Source organism: Artemia sp. Qi Xiang Cuo, chromosome 1, assembly GCF_049724085.1.
Source record: "Artemia sp. Qi Xiang Cuo chromosome 1, ASM4972408v1, whole genome shotgun sequence".
Taxonomy (NCBI): Eukaryota; Metazoa; Arthropoda; class Branchiopoda; order Anostraca; family Artemiidae; genus Artemia; species Artemia sp. Qi Xiang Cuo.
The window spans coordinates 72,143,583-72,165,325 of NC_142794.1; the positions used below are offsets into that span (position 1 = coordinate 72,143,583).

The 21,743-nt window shown below is 35.3% G+C and overlaps 1 long non-coding RNA gene across 2 annotated transcripts in view; it reads left to right on the forward strand.

Moving 5' to 3' along the window:
- The first annotated feature begins 950 nt into the window (after nucleotides 1-950).
- The window catches only part of LOC148956688 (uncharacterized), a 99,608-nt gene continuing 78,815 nt past the window's right edge, over nucleotides 951-21,743 (forward strand). For both annotated transcript variants that reach the window (XR_016141543.1, XR_016141542.1), the window contains exons 1-2: nucleotides 951-1,226; nucleotides 2,117-2,287. This is a non-coding gene — a long non-coding RNA (uncharacterized LOC148956688). The remainder of the gene's footprint in view (nucleotides 1,227-2,116; nucleotides 2,288-21,743) is intronic.

Sequence of the window (21,743 nt, forward strand, 5' to 3'; positions counted from 1 at the left end):
ATAAGACCCCATATTGACTATGGGCTCATTGTCTATGGTGCATATGCAAAGACCCAGATGCAAAAAATTGAAACAACACAAAATGATATAATACGTCTCATATTTGGTCTTAGGAAACCCACAAGCACCAAGTTTCTGCTTATGGAGAGTGGATTAACAACAATAAGGGAGAGACCCTAGCTTTCTTTTGATAAACTAAAATTTTGCAAACTAATTATACAAATTCTAAAATGGATAGTCATTCATAAAAGAACCCCCCTTCCCTAACCCCCACCTGTAATGGTAAAATATTCTATCTCATATTATAGAATCTCCATGAATTCTAATATGTTATTTCTTCTTCAAATTAACATAAGAGCAAGCTAATAACATTAACAAGACCATGCAACAGGAAATCTCATTAAGAATATATAATTTGGGCTGTATATTTGACCATTAGGAGGGGTTGGAGCAAAGTGAAGTAATTTTTAGAATGATACAAGTTAGAGTTTTTAGATTTTTTTAAAGTAGTTTTATTAATTTTATACAGTTTCCTTGATGGTACCAAGTTGAATATAAAAAATTCACCCAATATAAAAAAAAATTGGGGTATCTTGTTTAGAATGCAGGGAAAGGTTAAAGTTTATTGGTGCATCTTAAAGTTTTTATTTGATATCAAATAATTTAAAGTACTTTTCAGTATATTGTAGGGTTTCCTTCTGCAGAGTCAAGTTGCAGTGCTGATACAACCTCTTCCAAAGGAAATGCTATAAAATTCTGAAAATATCTTTAAAACAATTTGCCTAATAAAAATAATAATAATCTCAGGAAGATTGTCCTTCTTTGTTGAAAGTAAATACTTGATTAATATTTCAAAAGAAATTTAGATTAATATTGTTCATCAGAAATACAGTTTTTTAATTTTAGCACCCTTTTCTTAAAAAAGAAAAAAAAACTAATCGCATTTCTATTTCTTTGACTGCTGAAGGAGCATAACCTGTGCTTTCAACTGTACTAAGATATAAAATTGGTTTTGCAGTGTTTAAAAGTCGTTATAGCCTTGTTATTTTCAGGGAGTTTTGCCTCTAATCTACTGACTAAAATCTAAGTGCCATAATCAAGTGTTGATGATAGTGTTATACTTCTCATAATTTCCATTGACTTTGTTCCAAGGTCTATGGACTTGCCTCAAATTATGGATACGGCTGAGCTTGCCACAACATCTGAGGGTTCTTTTATTAAAATAGGTAAGTTATATTGTTAAATTCTCTGTTACAGAATAAAAGAAAAGCTGTTACTCTAAATAATGATTTTTCGCTTTTTGCCCTTCTTACTAATTAAGCGGTCCATTAACTGTGTATGCACTGGGATCTAACCATTATGATTTGGGAGAGGATAAAAGCAGCTGTTTTTGACACAAAATATATATAGACTCAATTTTTTAGCCATAATTTTTAAGTTGGGAAAGACAACTAATCATCTGGAATAAGAATTTTCTCTTGCTCTTTCTTGTGTGTAGGCATGATAAAGGAAATGTTACCACCAAAGAGGGGGCAATTATGGAGCAGCAAGATTTTTTGAATTTATAACATAACTAATGTTGAATTTGGATGGGGATATCAAGTTATAAGACATGTAAAAGAGGGCTAAAGTTAGTTGAATTCAGGTGCTTAACTTCAAGAGCCTACATTTCGTTTTTACGTTTTCGCAACCAATCCACTGCATGAAGAAAACTTCATTTGATAAGTATTTTGGCTACTTTTAATTGTGTTAAAAATTTACTTTGTTTCTGTGACTAAAAAAAAAATATTATTCAAGTATTTAATTTTTTCGTATTCAATATATTATCATTAGTTTACCCTTATCTAGGACCTTCTATTTTCATAGATTTCCATGAATTTTGCTGAATGTTTCATTTTTTTCTTTGTCTTTATAAAAAGCAGAGTTAAAAAACGATTGGTGAAAACACCTGCATATATATCTGATTTTATTTATTTCTATATGTTCAATGTATATGTAACATTCAATATAGATGTATATTTTTATTTTTAACATAACTAAAAGAAAAAGCAGTTGGATTTGTTTAGTAAGCTTTATTGTTCATGTTTTCTGTGTCCTAATTAAAATTTTGTTTCAGAAGCTGATGATACTTTGCCAGGTGACAGTGATACGCCCTTTCACACTCCAAACAATTTTTTGTCAGCAAAACATGAAGATGATCCTTTGCTTACTTTACCCAGTGTTTCAGGACCATGTAAATTTGAATTTGTCGCCCTGGAATCAGGACCCTTATGTTCTGAAAATGAAGGTACATATAAAGGATTTAATTCTTGTAAAATGAAATATATCAGTTAATATTTCATGGGGAAAAAATACAATTACCTATAATAATCACTTCCAAATACTTGTTGATGGGTCAAAGATGAATGAGAAGTTTGCAAGTGGTGTTTTCCTTCCTCACCTGAAAATTGCAATGGGCGAGATATTATTTAATAATTTATCTATAATGTCTGCTGAGTTAAATGCCATAATCATGGCAATAGAACACCTTAAGCAATACCAACCTTTGATTGAAAATTCGAATAATATTATCATCTATTCCGACTCTTTATCAAGCCTTGAGTTGCTGGCCTCAGCTCCGCAATATAAGTTGGATATTGACACTTATCATTGTCTCAGTTTTATTGATAAACTTGCTTCAAGTGGCATAAAAACTTACTTTCAGTACATTCCTAGCCACTCTGGCATAAGTGGTAATCATCAGGTTGATGAAATAGCAAAAAATGCTATACATATTGACCAGCTAAGTGGGAGACCAATCCCAATTAGAGATATTTACCGATGGAGGCTATCAGATATTAATTTTAATAAGATTAATCCTATCCTTTCCCCCTTTCCCAATAATTATCTTTCTAAAATTTATCATAGAATTCATTCTGGAACAAATGGACTAAATTTCCTTGCATTCTCATATAAGCTTTCTAATTCAAGTGGTTCAATTCCCCTGTCCCCTCTTTGCAGGCATTGTAATATGAATAATGAAACAATTGACCATTGCCTATTTGAATGTAATATGCTGACGTCTGCACAACATACCTTGCTTTGTAAACTGTTAAAATGCTTCAAACACCATAAAATCCCACTATCAGCCAAGAGCCTAGCCAACTATACCTGCACACAGAGCATAGAAATCGACATCTATCATCTTATATTTGAACTCCTAGAGTCGAAAGATCTGCTGAAAGATACTTGAATATATCTAATAAATATGAGGCAATCAAGCCAGTAGCTCTGTAGCCCACAGAGTGAAGCAAAAGGAAAAGGGCTAAATAGTTTTACTGAAAAGCCCGCCTGCTGTTAAATAGAAGAAGATATCAACAAAAAATTATTGCTGCCTCCCCTAAAAAGCAAAGCTTGTCCGTGGGGGAGGTAGAGAAAACAAAATCCTTAAAACAAAGAATACTTGGCCACCGACACCACTAATACCATCACACTAAACAATAAATATAAAATAATATCATATATTATACATCCTCTGGGAACATCATATCAACAAAACCCCCACATTAAATAAATCAATTAATCCGTCAAAACTCATATTCAGCAAAAAGCAGTTCCTTAATGATTTTTAAAAAAATATTGGGGTCACCAATAGTCTTAATATCACTATTCAAACTATTCCATTTCCGCGTACCTCTATAAAGAACAGAAAAACATGAACGGGAAGATATACCTCTAGGTACACAGAAGTCCGCGCTACCCCTTGTATCATGAGAATGAATAGTAGACCTAATGGACAATAAATCACCAAAACAACGAGGCTGAACATCCTGCTGCAGTCCAAAAATAAACCACAATACATAGAATTCACGAAGGCCTGCAGCCGGCAGAATTTTTAAAGTTTGGTAAATTTCTCGAACAGACATACGTGGAGATATACCGGCTAAAATTCTTACTGCATGATTTTGTAGAACTCTTATTGGTTTTAGGGTAGAAGAAAAAGTAGAGAGCCAAATACTTGAACAATAAAGTATATACGGGTGTATTAAAGAAAAATAAAGATGGCGAAGGACAGACTTGGGAAAACAATGTTGGAGTTTCTTCATTATACCGAGATTTCTTGCCAGAATTTTGCTTGTTAAAGTAACATGTTCCTTAAAAGGTAGAGTTTCATCTATTACAATCCCAAGTTATTTAAAAGACGCAGCCTGTTTTATAACGCCATTGGGCATATCTAATTCCTTGATCCATGGGTAAAAGTTTGATGATCGCAAGAAAATAATAAAGTTAGACTTAGCCATGTTAATCCTTAATTTATTTACCCTCAGCCATGCTGTAATTCTATTAACTGATTCTTTCATGGAAATCTGCAGCAGCTCCACTGTCTTAGCTGTACTAATGGCTGTTGTGTCATCAGCAAAAAGTAAAACTGTTTCATTAGTCGGGCTTACCGTTAGTTCATTTATTCTATAGCAAAAATTATTTAGAAAATTTGGCAAATCATTAATAAATATACAGTATAGCTTAAGACAGAAAACTGATCTTTGTTGAACACCTACTTCAATACGCTTTTTTTCGGAAGAAAAATTTTTTAGTGGGACATGATGATAAAGATTGCCGTTAGAAAAACTTAAGAAATATAACGATTTACCCCTCAAACCATATACATCACAACTCTTAAGTAGAAGCTCATGATCCACAGTGTCGAAAGTTTTCATCAGATCTAAAAATATAGCACCTATTTTGAAACCTTTATCTAATACATCATTAATAATAGTTGTCAAATAAATCATCGCCTGTTCCATTGTCCTTTTTCTACGGAACCCAAATTGTGTCTCTACCAGTAACTTATGATCCTCCAAAAAACTCATCATTCTAATACTAAAACACTTCTCTAAAACACGAGAAATAATTGGTAAAACAGATATCTGTATGTAATTCACTGGGTCGTTTTGAATACCACCTTTTTCAATAGGGTTTACACGGGCAGTTTTAAAAAAAGCTGGGAATTTTTTATAACAAAAACACTCACTAATTAACCCACATAAAACATCAGTTATTACAGGAAAAATATATTTAAGATTTTTTAGAGTAATATTGTTACTACCAGATGAATTACTACGAAACCCATAAATAATTTTTTTAACTTCATCAACTGTTAGAAGTCTAAGGTGAAGAGACACATCATTGGGGTTCCTTAGTAAGGACTCGGACGTTGGATCACCACTATCAGGTACAACTGACATAGCTAAATTTAGACCAATATTCGAAAAGTAACTCTGAAATTCATTGCATATGTCCTTTTCAGGATTCAAAGTCTTTCCCATTTCACTAACTAATTCATCATTTACACTATTTGTTTTTAACCCAATCACTTCTTTTATTAGTCCCCAGGTTTTCTTAGGGCATCCTTCGACCTCCTTAAACTTTTTCTCAAAATATTTCTTTTTTTCATTTCTTAAAATTGTGTTCAACCTATTTCGATAAATTTTACATAATTGCTTATTTTCTTGTGTCGGGTTAATTATTTGAGCTCTAAACATTTTATCTTTTACATTTATTTGCTTCAAAATCACAGGACTAATCCAAGGTTTTTTACTTGAGTGCTTTCTATTAAACGGTTTCAATAAGACTTGGATATTTAAAATATTTATGTCAGGAGCTTTCAAATGAGGTGTTGCATGACTATATTCAATTATATTATACTTTTACTGTTATGGAGGTAGTTAAGAGGTAGACCAAATGAGGTTTTTCACTTTTTGTCAGAGCTTATCGAACAGCACATCATTTGAAATCTATCCTTCTTCTGAATACGTTTCTAGCGTTGTTTTCTACATTAAACCTAAAAGGGCCACACAAATCCTCTTTTGCCTTTCATCTCCCCTTTCCCCTCAAACCCTCCATGTCAAAACAAGAAAAATGAAAATTCGTTAAAAGATTCGTTATGGTCAGATATATCTTAAATGGAGAAGTTTTCCTTGCCTAGGAATGTCTTAGCTTTATAAACCCTGCTACCTCTTACACTTACTACCTCTCTACCTCTTTTCTTTGGGAGGTACTTACATTCGTAAGTACCTCCCAAAGAAAAACATGGAAAATTCAAATTTGGCTCAAAAATTATTGCATAAGATTTGGATATTTCAAATCGTTATGGCAGGATCTTTCAAATGAGGTGGTGCATGACTATATTCAATTAAATTTTATTTTTTATAGTTATGGAGGTAGTCCAGAGGTAGTCCAAATGAGGTTTTTCCCTTTTTGTCAAGGCTTATCAAACTGCACATCATTTGAAAGCTATCCTTCTTTTGAGCATATTTACAACGTTGTTTTCTACATCTATACTAGAAGCGTCATATAAATTCTCTTTTGCCTCCCATCTCCCCTTTCCTCTCAAACCCTCCATGTCAAAACAAGAAAAATGAAAACTCGTAAAAAGATTTGTTATAGTAACATATATCTTAAATGGAGAAGGTTTCCTTCCCTAGGAATTTCCTAGCTCCATAAACCCCCCTACCCCTGAATATAAGTACCTCCCAAAGAAAAACATGGCAAATTTAAATTTGGTTCATAAACTATTGGATAAAACTTGGGTATTTAAAATATTTATGTCAGGAGCTTTCAAATGAGGTTTCGCATGACTATATTCAATTATATTATATTTTTACTGTTATGGAGGTAGTCAAGAGGTAGACCAAATGAGGTTTTTCACTTTTTGTCAAAGCTTATCAAACAGCACATCATTTGAAAGCTATTCTTCCTCTGAATACGCTTCTAGCGTTTTTTTCTACATTGAACAGACCGGAGCCATATCACTTTTCATGTGATTTTCATCTCCCCGGTTTTCCAACACCCTTTTTATCAATTCATAATAAATGATAATTTATCGAGAGAGTTGTTATAGCCCCATATATCTGATCTGGAGAAGTTTTCCTTTAATAGACCTTTTATTGCTAGATGAGAAATCCTACCTCTGAATTTAAGTACCTCAGAAAAGAAAAACGTGGAAAATTCAAATTTGGCTCAAAAATTATTGCATAAGACTTGGATATTTAAAATATTTATGGCAGGAGCTTTTAAATGAGATGGTGCATGACTATATTCAATTATATTTTATTTTTTATAGTTATAGAGGTAGTCCAAATGAGGTTTTTTAATTTTTGTCAAATCTTATCAAAAAGCACATCATTTGAAAGCTATCCTGCTTTTACACATTTCTAGCGTTTTTTTCTGCATTAAACCTTAAAGGGCCATATAAATTCTCTTTTGCCTCCCATCTCCCATTTCCTCTGTAACCCTCCATTCTGAAACAAGAAAAAGGAAAGTGCGTACAAATAATTGTTACAGTAAGATATATCTTAAATGGAGAAGTTTTCCTTCCCTAGGAATGTCCTAGCTCCATAAACCCCCCTAACCCTGAATATAAGTACCTCCCAAAGAAAAACATGGCAAATTTAAATTTGGTTCAAAAACTGTTGGATAAGACTTGGATATTTAAAATATTTATGTCAGGAGCTTTCAAATGAGGTGTCGCATGACTATATTCAATTATATTATATTTTTACTGGTATGGAGGCAGTCAAGAGGTACATCAAATGAGGTTTTTCACGTTTTGTCAGAGCTTATCAAACAGCACATCATTTGAAAGCTATCCTTCTTCTGAATACGTTTCTAGCGTTGTTTTCTACATTGAACCTAAAAGGGCTACACAAATCCTCTTTTGCCTTTCATCTCCCCTTTCCCCTCAAACCCTCCATGTCAAAACAAGAAAAATGAAAATTCGTTAAAAGATTCGTTATGGTAAGATATATAGATATATCTTAAATGGAGAAGTTTTCCTTGCCTAGGAATATCCTTGCTTTATAAACCCTCCTACCTCTGAATGTAAGTACCTCCCAAACAAAAACTTGGCAAATTCAAATTTGGCTCAAAAATTATTGCATAAGACTTGGATATTTAAAATCGTTATGGCAGGAGCTTTCAAATGAGGTGTTGCATGACCATATTCAATTACATTTTATTTTTTATTGTTATGGAGGTAGTCTAGAGGTAGTCCAAATGAGGTTTTTCACTTTTTGTCAAAGCTTATCAAACAGCACATCATTTGAAAGCTATCCTTCTTCTGAACATGTTTCTAGTGTTGTTTTCTACATCAAACCTAAAAAGGCCACATAAATTCTCTTTTGCCTCCCATCTCCACTTTCCTCTCAAACCCTCCATATCAAAACAAGAAAAATGAAAATTCGTAAAAATAGTAACATATATCTCAAATGGAGAAGTTTTGCTTGCCTAGGAATATCCTAGATCCATAACCCCCCTACCCCTGAATATAAGTACCTCCCAAAGAAAAACATGGCAAATTCAAATTTGGTTAAAAAACTATTGATTAAGACTTAGGTATTTAAAATCTTTATTCCAGGAGCTTTCAAATGATGTATCGCATGACTATACTCAATTGTATTTTATTTTTACTGTTATAGAGGTAGTCTAGAGACAGACCAAATGAGGTTTTACGCTTTTTGTCAAAACTTATCAAACAGCACACCATTTGAAAGCTATCCTTCTTCTGAATACATTTCTAGCGTTTTTTTCTACATTAAACATAAAAGGGCCACACAAATCCTCTTTTGCCTTTCATCTCCCCTTTCCCCTCAAAACCTTCATATCAAAACAAGAAAAATGAAAATTTGTTAAAAGATTTGTTATGGTAAGAAATATCTGAAATGGAGAAATTTTCCTTGCCTAGGAATGTCCTACCTTTATAAACCCTCCTACTTCTGAATGTAAGTACCTCCCAAAAAAAAAACATGGCAAATCCAAATTTTTTCTCAAAAACTATTGCATAAGACTTGGATATTTAAAATCTTTATGGCAGGAGCTTTCAAATGAGGTGTTGCATAACTATATTCAATTATATTTTATTTTTTATTCTTATGGAGGTAGTCTAGAGGTAGTCCAAATGAGGTTTTTCACTTTTTGTCAAAGCTTATCAAACAGCACATCATTTGAAAGCTATCCTTCTTCTGAACATGTTTCTAGTGTTGTTTTCTACATCTAACCTAGAAGGGCCTCATAAATTCTCTTTTGCCTCCCATCTCCCCTTTCCTCTCAAACCCTCGATGTCAAAACAAGAAAAATGAAAATTCGTAAAAATATTTGTTATAGTAACATATATCTTAAATGGAGATGTTTTCGTTGCCTAGGAATGTCCTAGCTCCTTAACCCCCCTACCCCTGAATATAAGTACCTCCCAAAGAAAAACATGGCAAATTCAAATTTGGTTAAAAAACTATTGCATAAGACTTAGATATTTAAAATCTTTATTTCAGGAGCTTTCAAATGATGTGTCGCATGACTATATTCAATTATATTTTTTTTTACTGTTATGGAGGTAGTCTAGAGGTAGGCCAAATGAGGTTTTTCGCTTTTTGTCAAAGCTTATCAAAAAGCACATCATTTGAAAGCTATCCTTCTTTTGAACACGTTTCTAATGTTTTTTTCTGAATCAAACCTAAAATGGCCACACATATCCTCTTTTGCCTCCCATCTCCCCTTTCCTCTCACCCCCTTCATGTCATAACAAGAAAATTTAAAATTCGTAAAGAGATTCTTTATAATAAGATACATCTTAAATAAAGAATTTTTCTTTTCCCAGGAATATCCTAGCTTCCTAAAACCCCCCCCCCTGACTATAAGTAACTCCGCAAGAAAAAAATTGCAAATTCAAATTTGGTGAAAAACTATTGGATAAGACTTGAATATTTAAAAACTTTACGTCAGGAGCTTTCAAATGAGGTGTCGCATGACTATATTCAATTATATTTTATTTTTACTGTTATGGAGGTAGTCTAGAGGTAGGCCAAATGAGGTCTTTCATTTTTTGTCAAAGCTTATCAAACAGCACATCATTTGGAAGCTATCCTTCTGCTGGACATGCTTCTAGCGTTGTTTTCTACATTAAACCTAAAAGGACCACACAATTCCTCTTTTGCATTCCATCTCCACTTTCCTCTCAAACCCTCCATGTTAAAACAAGAAAAATGAAAGTTCGTAAAAAGATTTGTTATAGTAACATACATCTTAAATGGAGAAGTTTTCCTTGCCTACGAATATCCTAGCTCCATAAACCACCCTACCCCTGAATATTAGAACCTCCCAAAGAAAAACATGGCAAATTCAAATTTGGTTCAAAAACTATTACATAAGACTTATATATTTAAAATCTTTATGTCAGGAACTTTCAAATGAGGGGTCGCATGACTATATTCAATTACATTTTATTTTTATCGTTATGGAGGTAGTCTAGAGGTAGACCAAATGAGGTTTTCTCTTTTTGTCAAAGCTTATCAAACAGCACATCATTTGAAAGCTATCCTTCTTCTGAACATGGTTCTAGTGTTGTTTTCTGAATCAAACCTAAAAGGGCCACACAAATCTTCTTTTGCCTCCTATCTCCCCTTTCCTTTCAAACCCTCTATGTCAAAACAAGAAAAATGAAAATTCGTAAGGAGATTCGTTATAGTAAGATATATCTTAAATAGAGAAGTTTTCATTAATCAGGAATGCCCTTGCTCCATACATCCTCGACCCCCTAATATAAGTATCGCCAAAAGGAAAACATTGCAAACTAAAGGTTGGTTCAAAAACTACTGGATAAGACTTGGACTTTTGAAATCTTATTGGCATGATCTGTCAAAGGAGATGTTACAGGACTATATTTAATCACATTTTATTTTTCTGTTATGGAGGTAGTCTAGAGGTAGGCCAAATGAGGTGTTTCATTTTTTGTCAAAGCTTACCAAACAGCACACCATTTGAAAGCTATCCTTCTTCTGAACATGTTCCTAACTTTGTTTTTTACATTAAACCTAAAAGGGCCACAAAAATCCTCTTTTGCCTCCCATCTCCCCTTTCCTCTCAAACCCTCCATGTCAAAACAAGAAAATGAAAGTTCGTAAAAAGATTTGTTTTAGTAAAATGAATCTTAAATGGAGAAGGTTTCCTTGCCTAGGAATGTCCTAGCTCCATAAACCACCCTACCCCTGAATATAAGTACCTCCTAAAGAAAAACATGGCAAATTCAAACTTGGTTCAAAAACTATTGCGTATGACTTAGATATTGAAAATCTTTATGTCAGGAGCTTTCAAATGAGGTGTCCCATGACTATATTCAATTATATTTTATTTTTTATCGTTATGGAGGTAGTCTAGAGTTAGACCAAATGAGGTTTTTCATTTTTTGTCAAAGCTTATGAAACAGCACATCATTTGAAAGCTATCCTTCTTCTGAACATGGTTCTAGTGTTGTTTTCAATATCAAAGCTAAAAGGGCCACGCAAATTTTCTTTTGCCTCCCATCTCCCCTTTCCTTTCAAACCCTCCATGTCAAAACAAGAAAAATGAAAATTCGTGAAAAGATTCGTTATATTAAGATATATCTTAAATAGAGAAGTTTTCATTTCCCAGGAATGTCCTAGCTCCATAAACCATCCTACCCCTGAATATAAGTACCTCCCAAAGAAAAACATGGCAAATTCAAATTTGGTTCAAAAACTACTGGATAAGACTTGGATATTTAAAATCTTTAGGCCACGAGCTTTCAAATGAGATGTCACAGGACTAAATTCAATTACATTTTATTTTTCTGTTATGGAGGTAGTCTAGCGGTAGGCCAAATGAGGTGTTTCTTTTTTTGTCAAAGCTTATCAAACAGCACATCATTTGAAAGCTATCCTTCTTCTGAACATGTTCCTAGTGTTGTTTTCTACATTAAACCTAAAAGGGCCACACAAATCCACTTTTGCCTCACGTCTCCCCTTAGTAGAGATGACCCTATAACTCCTATCAGTACACCATATATGGGCATAGAGTCATTAGGGAGAATGATTGCGTAATCGGTCAATGACCTCTTTCTCCAGGTGTGTTTTTGGCACGCTCTCAGCGAAGGTCAATGTTGTTATTGTTTTGAATAGAGTCATTAGAGAGAACAAATGGTTAATGGGGTCAATGTTGTTATCGTTCGAGGCAAAGTGAATGACAATTCCTTCCTGTTTGATGCCAAATGTTATGATCCGGAAATAGTATTTGTTGTTGTTGTTCGAGCCAGATGTTGTTGTCGTTCGAAGCAAAGTTAATGACATTTCCTTCCTGTTCGAGGCAGATGTTATGATCCGGGAATAGTATTTGTTATTGTTTTCGAGCCAGATGTTATGAGGTCCCGGGACACCCATGTGCTATCAGTCATCAATCAAACTGTCACCGGTACGAAGTTTTTGAGTGTCTTTGGATGTCGAGCAGAAATGGTCACGAGAAACAGTAAGATCACGCATGACAGATGATGTCATGATTAATTGACTTGGATGGGGACTTAATTTGTTGTTCTGTAGTGAATTGAATTGACCCTACAAGGGAATTAATTTGGAGTACTAACAAGAGAATCGTTTCCGAGGCAGATGTTTTGATCTTAGCGCGCGAAAAGGTTTCTTTATAATTTGAAATAAGCCAGCGCAGGGATGCCAAACAATAGGAACATGCCGAAATTACGTTTAGGGATAATTTGGGCGAAACTGTTTTAGACAGGTTATGGAATTATTTCGGCGAAACAGCTAGAGACATTTTTAAGAGATGATTTTTGAAGAGATTTTGGAAGAGGTTTTGAGTGTGGTCCTTATAATACACAAGTTCCATTTGAACAGTGTTGTGAGGTCCTCTACCCCAACCCCAAAGGGTCAATCCCCCTACTCCAACCCCGAAGGAAGCCCCCGGTACTCAAAGGTCCCCCAAGCTTCCCAAGGGCCCCCGGCGCCCCCAAACGCCCTACCCAGACCTCCAAAGGCCACCCCCGGGCCCCCCAAAGGCCCATCGAGCTCCCAAAGGACCAACGGGGTCCCAAAGGGCCCCCAGACCCCAAAAAGGCCATACCCGTGTCCCAAAGGCCCTCCCCGGTCCCAAAAGGTCCACCAGAGCCCCAACAGCCCTCCCTGTGCCCCAAAGGCTATCCCCGGGCCCCCCAACGCCCTATCGAGCTCCCAAAGGACAAACGGGGTCCCAAAGTCCCTCCACCGGTCCACAAAGGTCCACCCGGCCCTCAACTGCCCCCCCGGACCTCCAAAGGCCCACAGGGCTCCCAAAAGACCACCGGGCTCCAAGGGCCCTCCCCGGTCCACAAAGGTCCCCTGGGCTCCCAAAAGACCACTCAATCCTCAAGGGCCTCCGGATCCCCAAACGCCCTCCCGGGGCCCCAAAGGTACTCCCCCGCTCACCATACATTCACACAAAAAGTTACACACACACACAAAAACTTACACACACACACAAACACTCACACACACACACAAAAACATACGCACACAAGAAAACTTACACACACATGCCAAAACTTACACACACACACACACACAAAAACTAAAACATTAACACGAAAACTAACATGCAGAAAAAAAATTACATTATCACAAAAACTTACACACACACACACACACACACAAAACTTACACACACACACACACACACACGAAAACACAAACACACACGCAAAAAAATACACACACAAAAAAAATACACACAAACACACACACAAAAACATACACAACAACACACAAAAACTCACACACACACACACACACACACACACTCACAAACACACACACACACACACACATACACAAAACTTACACACACACGAAAACTTACACACACAAGCCAAAACTTAAACAAACGAAAACTTACATGCACAAAAAAATTTACATGCACACAAAAAATTACTTACACACACAAACACACACACAAAAATTACACACACAAACACACAAAAACTTACACACACACACGCCAAAACTAACACACACATAAAAACTTACACACACACAAACACACACACAAACACTAACACTTGAACACAAAAAAACTCACACACACACTCAAAAAAAATTGCACACACACACACACACACACAAACATACATACACACACACACACGAAAACTGAAACACACACGCCAAAACATACACACACACAAAAAATTACACACTCACACGAAAACTCACATTAAAAAAAAAACTTACACGCACACAAAAACTTACACACACACACACACACACACACACAAAACTCACACAAACACACACACGCAAACTCACACACACACTCCAAAACTTACACACACACAAAAACTTACACACACACACACAAAAACTTACACACGAACACAAAAAAACACACACACACACGCACAAACAATAGCACAAAAACAAACAAACACACACACACAAATTACACACACACACACACACACGAAAACTTACACACACACGCCAAAAATTACACACACAAAAACTAACACAATCACACGAAAACTCACACACACACACCAAAACTTAAACACACACACACACACACAAACTCACACACACACACAACATTACACACACACACACACACACACACACACAAAAACATTAAAAATCACACGAAAACAAACAAGAACACACAAACTAAAAATAACAAAAAATCTAAAACACACAAAAACAAACACAACTTACAAACACACACACACACACACGAAAACAAACACACACACGAAAAAACTTACACACACACAAACAAATTTAAACACACACCCATACACACACACAAACACAAGAACACAAACAAACTCACACACACAGCCACAAAAACTTACACACACACACACACACACACGAAAACTTACACACACACGCCAAAACTCACAAACACAAAATTACACACACACACACACAAAAACTTACACACACACACACACACACAAACTTAAACACACAAGCGAAAAATGACACAAACACAAACTTACACACACACACAAACACTAAAACACACAATAATACTCCTAAAATATAACACAAAAATAATTGCACACAACATCATACTACACAACAAAAACTTACACACACACACAAAAAAAACAGAAATCAAAACAAAAGATAAAAGACACACAAAAACTTACACACACACACAAAGGATGAGACACACAAAAAAACAAATACGCACACAAAAACTTAGACACACAAAAACTGACACACACGCACAAAAACTCAAACACACACACAAAAACTTACACACACACACACAAAAAAAAGCACACACAAAAAATTACACACACACACACACACACACACACACACACACACACACACACAAAAAAACACAAGCACACGAAAACATACAATCACACAAAAACTTACACACACACACGAAAACTTACACACACACTTCAAAACTTACACACACAAAAGCTTAGACAAAAAAAAAAACAAAAACAAAAACACACAAAAACACTTACACACACACGTCAAAAATAACAATAACAAACATTAATAATAATACACACACACACACAAAAATACACACACACACACACACACAAAACATAAACACTCAATAAAATACACACACACACACAAACACACACAAACATACACACACACACACAAAAAAAACAACCACTGACAAAAGCTTAGACACACAAAAACTTACACGCACACACACAAACTTACAAACACACTCAAAAAATTAAATGCACACAAAAACTTAAATTTAAACAAAAAATTACACAAACAAAAAAAAAATAACACAAACACACAAACAAAACAAAAACACAAACAAAAACTTACAAACACACACACACATACAAAAAAACAAACAAAAACTTACACATGCACACAAAAAACTAAAATACACACACAAAATCTTAGACACACAAAAAATTACACACACACACACAAAAACTTAGACAAACACTCAAAAAATTAAATGCACACAAAAAAATAAATGCACACACAACCTAACAAAAACACAAAAACTTACACACACACACAAAAACTTACACACACACACACAAAATCTTACACGCACACACACGCATGAAAACTAACACACATACGCCAAAACTAACACAAACACGCCAAAACTTACACACACACACACAAACTACACACACACACACACACACAAAACTTACACATGCACACGAAAACTTACATTCACAAAAAAACTTACATTCACACAAAAAATTACACACACACACACACACACACACACACACACAAACAAAAAAAAACAAACACACACACACATACACACACACACACACACACACACAAAAACTAAAAAATGAACACAAAAAAACACACACACACACTCACACAATATTACACACACACACACACACACACAAAACTAACACACACACACACACTAAAACTTACACACAAACACAAAAACTTACACACACAAAAACTTTCACAAGCACACTAAAACTTACACACACACACACACACAAACTTACACACACACGCCAAAACTTACACACACACACACACACACACACACAAAAACACAAAAAAACACACACAAACTTACACAAACACACACACACACACACACAAAAACTTACACATGCACACGAAAACTTACATTCACACAAAAAATAAAAAGCACAATAAAACTTACACACACACACACACACAAAACATACAAACACACACACACACACACGAAAACATACACACACCCGCAAAATCTTACACACACACACATACACACAAAAATACACATGAACACAAAAAAAACACAAAAACAAATGCACAAAAACAAAAACACACAAAAACACAAAAACAAAAAAAAAACAAACACACAAACAAGAAAACTAACAAACAAACGCCAAAACAAACAAACAAGAAAAATTAGACACAAACACACACACACACACACAAAATTACACACACACACAAACAAAAACTTACACACACAAAAACTTACACACACACACACACACAAACTTACACAAACACACAAAAAACTTATATCCACAATAAATATCTAATACAAAAAAAAACATAAAAACAAACACAAAAAATAACACACACACACACACCAACACAAACGCAAACACACAAACATACACACACACACACACACAAAAAAATACACAACCACACTAAAACTTACATGCACACAAAAACTAACATGCACACAAAAACTTACACACACACACACACACAAAACACAGACACACACACACACGAAAACTTAAACACACACACACACACACACATACACACACACACACACAAACATAAACAAGACATAATCAAAAAAAATAAATAAAAAAAAAAATCAAAATAACAAACACACATGCAAAATATAAAAATACAAAATAAATATCGATATAAAAAAAAAAAACTAAAAAAAATACACACACAAAAAAAAAAACAAATACACACACACACACACACACAAACTAACAAAAACAAAAAAACACACATACACACACACACACACAAACACACACAAACTTACAAACACACACAAAAACATACACCCACACACAACCGCTTAGACACACAAAACTACCACACACACACAAAAACTTACAAAACAGCGCAAAAACAAAAAAGAAATACCAATCTAAAAAGACCCACCAAAAATAAACACACGCACAAAAACAAAAAAAAACTCACAAAAAATTACACACACACACAAAAACATAAACTAAAAACCACAAATACACACACACACACACACACACACACACACAAAAAAAAACTTACACAAGCACATGAAAACTAAAAAGCACACACAAACTAACACACACACATCATCAAATGTTTAGATAAAGTTTTGTCTCCATTTTATCCAAATTTTTTGAAAGGAATATAAGAGCTCTAAGTAACTAGTGAACTATAGCTGACTTTGGTGTAGTCAAGTCAAGTGCCGTACCCTAGCAGCGAAAAAAAAAATGGTAAACACAATCTTAGTCACAAAAAATAATTCTTCTTCTTCCTCTATTGGATTTTATCCTTCTTTCCTTTTCTTGTAAATTTATGTCCAATTTTTATATGAAATGAGTAGTTTTTTGGGACATTCCCAGAAAATGGATAGCTGCTTGTTTGGCAAATGTACTGCTTCGCTTTGAGCACATTAAGTTTTAGTACAATAATGAATATGAACAAATGTGGATGAGACAAGAGTTCTGCAAAAAAGGTATTTTAGATAATGTGAATCAGAGAAAAAGGTATTTCTGGGTTGTTTATCCCAGCAACACAGAAGGGCAAATTTAAATGTTCTGCTATAGAATAACCACATTAATAACTTGCAAAAATGTTCAATGATTAATGTGACATAACATTTTATTTTGATGCATTTGCAGTGTCGATTGAGGAGAATTCGGAGCCAATCAATAACTACACAGAATTTCATAAAAAATAATAAATCTAATAAACCAATTTTCTATTATATCTTCAAAGAATAGTTCCTGGCGCATAAACAACAATAAATCACACTTTACTCCCAGCTCTATTTACAGCCACAAGGATTTAGTTATAAAGAACTATACTTTTTACAACTACAAGCATACGTTACCTCAAAGAATAAAAAAAAAAACTATAGTCCAGGAAATCTTCGGAAAAAATCGACGGTTTGAGACAAAATTGCAATATAAATAAATTTTACAACATTTTGTAGAAAAAAAAATCTGTACAACATACCAAAAGTCCCCAAGAATCCCTTTGGCGGAACAGGGTGAAAAACGGGGGAAAGGGGAAAATTTAGAGGGAAACTCGAAAATATACGACCAGAAGTTTTTGATGCTGAGAATGGCAATCCTGATGCTCTTGGGTCCAAAAAGATCGAATCTGCGTTTTTTTATTGCTGTTTAATAAGTCGTTCCACCGTTTCTCCACCTACAGTTAGAAAAGAGGGGTAAATAAAGATCCTGTACAGCAGTCTGCAAGACTCGTTTTCTGGGGTTTTCCAGTGCGAGAAGACTAAACATGTTACTTTGATTGCTCTATCATTAGCCTTTCCCCACATTTTTCAGATACTAGGGAAAAAGAGAGGGAAATCAAGATATCCTCTAAAGGGAAAAGATAGTCAGACGGCTCTAGAGAATTTGGAGAGGAGACAAAGGTCTATCAACTCGGTTTTAAACTCCTCTAACACCGTTTTAACGAGAGTTTAATATCTATTCCCTGGTGCTTCTCTTTTCCTGTTTGCTGGAGATTCACTACCTACTGGCAGATTCAATCGGTCAAGCAATAATGCAGGTTTGCCACCCCAATTTTTGCTCGCTCCTTTACAAGTATATCTTGGAGTCCAGCTACACCAGCAATCTGGTTCACGTGTTCTCATCGACCGGCTGAATAGGCTTGGTTTTTCTACTTCTTACTATGAAGTGCTTCGAATCGAGCGTTCTGTCACAATAACTCATGGTACAGAATTTCCAGGAATGACTTCTAAAACTTTCATCCAGTTCATTGGCGACAATGTTGACCATAAACATTTGCACTATTGACGGAAAAGGTACTTTCCATGGGATGGGCATGCTAGCTGCTGCCACACCAAGGCTACCCAAATTCCCTATCATAATCCCAAGAGCAGTTGTAAACCTTGAAGTACTCCAGCAGGTTGGACAAGTGCCTTTCTTCTTCTACAACAAAAGCCTACAGGAGAACAGTCTTGTGTACAAACCCATCCCGACCATCACCTTCGAAGACAAGATCGATAGCATTGACCTACTATGGCATGCAAAGTGGATACATGACACGAAACGGGTTGGATGGAGTGGATTTATGCAAGCAATTCAACATGGGGTATACAAAAGCACTGCGTCGATTGTTTTTCTGCCTTTGATCGACTATAATCCTTCCGATCTTTCTTGTGTATTAATTTAAAAAAACTTTTTCCACAAAATAAGATTTTCAAAGAAAAGTAAAGAAATCCACTAAACAAAAATGAGCAAAAACAAAATCAAATAGTCTACCAAGCGTGAAACTACCACAATTCAGCATCGATAAATAAATGAAACTCAAAACGAACAGAAATTACAATAATTAACCGAGTCAAACTCAAAACGATGATTACTAAACTGATTACTAAAAATCGGTATATGTGTCGGTATATCGGTATATGTGTATTAAACTGACAATGCACATTCATTTGTCTTTATTCAGTAAAGGGCAAATTTTGTTGTGGCCTTGGGAAGGCATAGGGGTTTTGCGCCCAACTTAAAATTAATTTCTGTTCGTTCTATATTGACATGGTCTTTTCAGGGAAAAAGAAAATAATACTTTAAATCTTTTAGTTTTTAAGAATTTATAGTTTGGCCTGCTATTTGTATGCTGGAGAAAAATTTTCAGCAATTTTTAACAACATACACCCTTTTAAAAATCTGGACTCAAATAGCACTGTTTAATTTAGTTCCATACCTCCTCTAGTTGACCTGAAATGAAAAACTTCGCAAAATACCATTCGCAAAAAAACCTGTTTACTTTTTTTGATAGCTTGGATGCACTTACGCTATTTTGATATGGTTAAATTTTAAGAGCAGAAATGGGAGGGTGGGAGTGGAAGGGGGATTAGTTGCCCACAAATAACTTTCGACCATTAAAAAGGGCATCAGCCGTTTCTGTTTTCAATCGAATGAGCCCTTTTCGAAGTTCCCACGACAACTCCTTCGATACGAAGTGCGCTGGTCTAAGCAACAACAACAACAAAAAATAATACATTATACTCACTTCAATCTTTACTATAAATATGTCGTGGCTTCCAATCACTTTCGACTATTAAAAAGGGCACTAGGCCTTTTGATTTCCAATCGAATGAGCCTTTTTGGAAACGACAACGCTGTCTATAAACACCTTATATTCCACCAGGGCATAAATTACAACCCTTACCCTAAGGTCTGTTTGGGTGGTTGTCATCCTCTAAGACCGAATTTCCAGAACTTTCAACTACGTTAAATAACATGGCTATCTCAAAATTTTGATTGGATGTGTTTGGGGAAATGGTGGGCGAGAGAGGGGTGGTAGTCGCCTTCCAATCACTTTTGACTATCAAAAAGGGCACAAGCCACACCAATTTCCAATTGAATGAGCGCTTTTCGAAGTTTATACGACAACTTCTTCGATACGAAGTGCCCTGCTCTAAAGGAAAAAAAATAATAAATAATACATTGTGCCAACATCGTTCTTATATGCCCCCAGGGCATAAATTAAAACCCTTTCCCTGAGGGTTGTGGGGAGTGTCCTCCTCTTAAATTAGTCCCTGTTTCTTGTCTCGTTCTCGAGTGTCCCCGTTCTTTACTTAGGCAGCGCGATCCTGCTGCCTATGATTTATGGAACAACTTTCTATATAAACCTTATATGCTCCCAGGGCATAACGAACAACCCTTGCACTGAGGGCTCTGAGGGGGTCATTATCCTAAAAGACCTAATTTCCAGAACGATGATCTACGTTGAACAAAATGAATATCTCAAAATTTTGATTGGATGTGTTTTGGAAAATGGTGGGCGTGAGAGGGGCGTTAGTGTCTATCCAATCACTTTCAACTATTAAAAAAGGCACTAGCCCTTTGAATTTTCAATTGAATGAGCCCTTTTGAAGTTTCTACGACAACGCTTTCAATAAAACTTTATATGCCCCAGGTAATAACTTACAACACTTGCCCTGAGGGCTGTGGTGAAGGGGTTGTCATCCTTAAAGACCTAATTTCCAAAACTTTCAACTACGTTGAATAAAATTGCTATCTAAAAATTTTGATTGGATTTGTTTGGGGAAAAGGTGGGCGTGAGAGGGGGTTAGTTGCCCTCAAATAACTTTCAACTACTAAAAAGGGTACTATCCCTTTGAATTTCAAATCGAATGAGCCATTTTTCAAGTTTCTACGACAAATATTTCAATAAAAACCTGATATGCACTCAGGGCATAACTTATAATCCTTGTCCTGAGGG